Source organism: Mytilus edulis, chromosome 11 (genome assembly GCF_963676685.1).
Source record: "Mytilus edulis chromosome 11, xbMytEdul2.2, whole genome shotgun sequence".
Lineage (NCBI taxonomy): Eukaryota > Metazoa > Mollusca > Bivalvia > Mytilida > Mytilidae > Mytilus > Mytilus edulis.
The window spans coordinates 53239565-53245100 of record NC_092354.1 but is presented as its reverse complement, the minus strand read 5'-3'; positions in this window follow the sequence as shown (position 1 = coordinate 53245100).

The following is a 5536-nucleotide window of genomic DNA, read 5'->3' as shown; positions in this document are numbered from 1 at the left end:
CCCTCATGGGGGGTCCTAGTAATCACATAATCACCATTTTTTTGCCAATATAATCACATAATCATTAAATATTTGCTTATCTTTAGTAATCAAATAATCATATTAAACTAAAAATACAGTCCCAGGTAATCAAATAATCATGAAATATTTGGCTTAATAATCAAATAATCATTAAAAAAACGGCCAAGTAATCACATAATCAAAAACCCCATGAGGGCCCTCACTAAAAGGCGGCAAACATTTGAATAAACTATCATGCAAATTATATGTATAGCAAATGTTTACAAAGAATCGTTTGGCTATACCCAAAATCATAGTGCAGTTATATAATTTAATACATTTATAAGAATATGTGGTCACATGATGAAAGCCAAATGAGCCGGACAATCACAATTTGTAAAAAGGTTGTCTCTTTGACACATTCGGCCCCATTTCCATTCTCAATTTCATTTTCATTATAGTTCAAAGTACGGCACGATCTTCAACACGGAGTCTTGGTTCAAACCGACCAGCAAGCTATAAAGGGCCCCCAAATGAGGAGCCTGTAATTCAGTGGTTGTCGTTTGTTTATGTGTTACATATTTGTTTTTCGTTCATTTTTTTTATACAAATAAGGCCGTTAGTTTTTTCGTTTGAATTGTCTACCATTGTTTACCATTGTCATTTCGGGGCCTTTTATAGCTGACAATGGGCTTTGCTCATTGTTGAAGGCCGTACGGTGACCTATAGTTGTAAATGTCTGTCATTTTGGTCTTTTGTGGACAGTTGTCTCATTGGCAATCATACCACATCTTCTTTTTTATAATTACATATAAAACCATTAAAACAGAAAAACTAACGCTCTAATCTATATAAAAAAAACCTACAAAAACAAGAGTTATGAACCACATCAACAAACTCAAATCACTGACATCAAGTTCCTGATTTAGGAAAGGTACTTATAAATCCAGCAGATTTAAAGGTTTTAGTATGTACCAACCTTCACCCTAACCCAAAACAATACGATGTAACATCACAGCATAGGAAATTAAGACACACTATAAGATATCAATTGAAATGACTCAACTCAATCAAAAGAAATATTAACACAAACAAGTGAACATCTTTCTGTTATATATAGATAAGCTAGTATGACGTCCATTATTACCGAACTAGTACACATTTTAGTGCGGGATTGTCTCGCTGTGTCGAAGACCCATTTGTGGGCCTTCGGCAGTTGTCTGCTCTGGTCGGGTTGTTGTCTCTTGACATATCACAATTTCCATTGTCAATTTTATACATTTTCTAAACCTGATCTCACTCCCGGTTTTTAGTGGAGTTCGTGTTGTTTCTTATTTATTATTTATAACTGTTGATGTAAATGTCTTTTGGTTACGTGAGTCTGTGTTTACTCCTTGGCTTTGATTGTTATTGTCTTATACACTGAACGAATAAATTTGAAAAATTTAAGAAACAAATCAATAGAATAAGCTATGGATGAGATTTTAAACTATACCAGAAAGACAATCCTAACCTAGAACAATATGTACCTATTAAAAGTGACATTTCCATTCGATGATCATTGTTTTTGTTTTTAGCACCAAGGTCTCAAACAAATTAACGTGATACTTGAAATGCTACAAATAGATTCTATAATGTATTGCTTAATGTTGGATTCACAGAACAGGTGAAAGTAATTCGACCGTTTTAGGCCGTGACATTTAGATGTAATTAGATCTTTTTTCAAGTTGAAAAAGTCATGCTAGAGGAGGAAGAGAAAGACTAGGCAACAGGTCGATTCGTATTAATGGCTGTTCCACTTGAGAATTTATTAAATCTAATGTAAGGAATTGAAACAAATCAGTAAATGACCAACAGAAAAAAATGACATAGAAAAATAAGAAATTCCAAAATCAAGACTCGAATAGTCGATCCTAAAAGCCAACAGAATCACTTTTGTCAATGTTAACAGATAAATCGTCTACGGAAAGTTGTTTGGTTATTTGCAGTGGAAGTGGGCAGTGAACAGTTTTGCTACACGTGCTAATGTGTCATTAGGAAATTAACATTAACGGAACTTTGAAACGAGATTTCTATAAAAATAAATTTGAATCCATGTTCAAAATATGCTAGTCATTTAATAAAGGCATACCTATTTGAAATATCGTAATGTATTCTGTAGCATGACATTACATTGTTTTGTACACTCGCAATATTGGTGAAAGAAGCCGAAAGGTCATTTCCGCGTGTTCATGGGGTTGGTACCCACTTTTTGACGATAGGGACATATGATTCGACTTCCCTTTTGTTCTGGGTTGGAACATCCTCTTTATCCTAGGTTTTAGTCCATTTTGAAAATGACTGGACCGCCCGTCTTAAATAAGCAGAAAAAAATCATCTTATAAATCTCAACTGCTTTATATCAAAACAATGTCAAGTTATATTTGAGGAACAAAAGTTAAAGTATATATCGCGTTGTATATATATAATATAGTGTATCGGTACTGGAGATGTTTTGGTTTGGTTCCATCAACAGACAGACATTATATAGATAAAGGAAGATGTGGTATGAGTGCCAAGAAGACAACACTCCATCCAAGTCACAATTTGTAAAAGAAAACCATTAAAGGTCAAAGTACGGTCTTCAACACGGAGCCTGAATTGGCTCATACCGAACAGCAAGCTATAAAGGGTTCCAATAAATACTAGTGAAAAATCATTCAAATGGGAAAACCAACGGTCTAAACTTTATAAACAACTAGAAACGAGAAACACTTATGAACGACATCAACAAACGACAACTACTAATTATCACAAAAAAAATCGACTAAGATTGATCGTAAGTATACACTTACCATCAATCTTAATCGTAAGTTTTTTTGGTGAAACCGACCACTGATTCCTGACTTAGGACAGGTGCAAACAATTGAAGCGGGTTGAAACGTTTTAATAATGTCTTTTAAAAGAACAAATACAAATATTTATAATGAAGGTCATGAACACATATTTTCTGAATGCCAATAAACTGTGAACAATATCATCATGGTTATGCAATGTTATGTTTTTGCTTAAGTTAGACAATGACCTTCATCACGTTATATTTAGAAATTCTTCTTAAAATATATATTCTTATTATTGCGTTGTACAACGCAAATAACAGAAACATAATTTAATCGAAAAACCAAGGACATGGAATATATATCCATGACACAACATCAGTACATGCACCACACAATACATACAAAAGTGTACCACACAATACATACAAAGTGTACCACACAATACATACAAAAGTGTACCACACAATACATACAAAGTGTACCACACAATACATACAAAAGTGTACCACACAATACATACAAAAGTGTACCACACAATACATACAAAGTGTACCACACAATACATACAAAAGTGTACCACACAATACATACAAAAGTGCACCACACAATACATACAAAAGTGTACCACACAATACATACAAAAGTGTACCACACAATACATACAAACGTGTACCACACAATACATACAAAGTGTACCACACAATACATACAAAAGTGTACCACACAATACATACAAAAGTGCACCACACAATACATACAAAAGTGTACCACACAATACATACAAAAGTGTACCACACAATACATACAAAAGTGTACCACACAATACATACAAAAGTGTACCACACAATACATACAAAAGCAAAGGAACAGCAACTTTTAACATCTATTGGTGTTGTATTTCATTGTTTATTTTCCCATGGAACGCAGCAGAAAAAGTTCTGCGTGCGATAAATTCATTAAACGGTTCACTACTGACCCCCTACGAATCCATAGAGGGTTAGTAAAATCCATAGGGGACTCGGCCTTTGGCCTCACCCTCTATGGATCCGTAGTTGATCAGCAGCTTACCATATAACATATACTATTATTTATAAGCTATAAATACACTCACATTTAAGAGTAAATAAGAATCCAATTAAATGTTCAAAGGGTTAGATCTTTTTAAAGTAAAAAACATGAGATACAAACAGTTTTGTAGGAAATGAGCTTGCAAAACAGAGAACAGAGAAAGTGTCCGTTGTGCAGAGTTGCTATAGGTGACGAATACCACTATGTAATGGAATGCAGCAGTCTCTTGACAGATAGAACACTACGTATTGACAAGAAATACCTAACGAACTGTAATGTTTTAAAATTTGATGCTATTATGAGCCAAAAACAGAAATCTAAACTTCGAAAATTGTGCCAATTTATTAGAATTATAAATGACAAACTGGATTCTCTCTGATGTTAACCTATCGGCTATACTGATCATACCGTTGTAAAAAAACTCATATTTAATGCTTCCTCAACAAATATGCATATATGCAATGTAATGTAAACTAATGTGTGTTTCTGTATACCTTTGTCCAACTTAGGTGATACCAGAATAAAATGATATATATATATACAAAATGGTTACAAAAATGTATGGCATAAACTAAAAGAGATATTGTATTGTGTGTTTTCGCATTATAATGGCAAATATTTTCTCTAAGGGATAAAAACAAACTTCTTTGTTTTAGTGAGTCTTTTGTTTCACTTTTCAAAATCAAAGTCTCGATCACTAAAGGTTGAAATGTTCTCGACGCCTTTGACGTCATACTTATTCATAGAAGCTAAATTAGATGCCAAACAAAAATACAAAATACAAATACAAAATTAAACAAAGTGCTATCTAAGTGTTATAATTCTCACATTCAAAGATAGGAAATACAAGTCATAGATTAGAATCAAGTTAGATTTCTCTTTAAGTAAAACTCGCACATGTGATACAAAAATAAGATAGTTTAAACAAAAAAGTACATGTGAAATAGAATGTTTAGTGCAATAATCTTTTTGACATATGGTATAGTTACAAATCTTCACATCAAATTGAATACGGAAAAAGCTGTAAGAACTAGTTGCTGATTTAACAAAAAGAACGAAGAGTGCCATATTTGTTATTGCGGTCATTTTTTTTTCTTTTCATTTTCATATTCGCATCTTTGTTTCCACTCGATGGGTTTGATATATGTTGCAGAGACATTTTTATGTTTGAAGACCTTGAAACGTAAATGCAATATTCTAAGAAACAGTTGAAAACATAACATTTATTTTTTCACAGTTCACACTAATTATTAATTTAAATACTATTTATATTATCGAAAACATGTCTAGCAATAAAAAAAACCATGATAGATTTTATACGAAAACAAGTTTTGATGAAATTATATAAAGTTGTTATATGTCAACAAATGTATCATTAAGGGCTTTGATGTACGCAAACCTTTTTTTCTCGACCACCACTAAAAAAAAATGAGGATTTCCGATCTCCCTAGCTAACCCGACAGGGTCTGCTTGGTTTTTACAAAGTAAAAAATATAAAGAAAAAATGAAAAATAGACAAACAAACAAAAAAAATGGAGAATAAACGGGTGCTGAAACATAAAGAACAGAGAATAAAAGGGTGCTGAAACATAAAGAACAGAGAATAAACGGGTGCTGAAACATAAAGAACAGAGAATAAACGGGTGCTG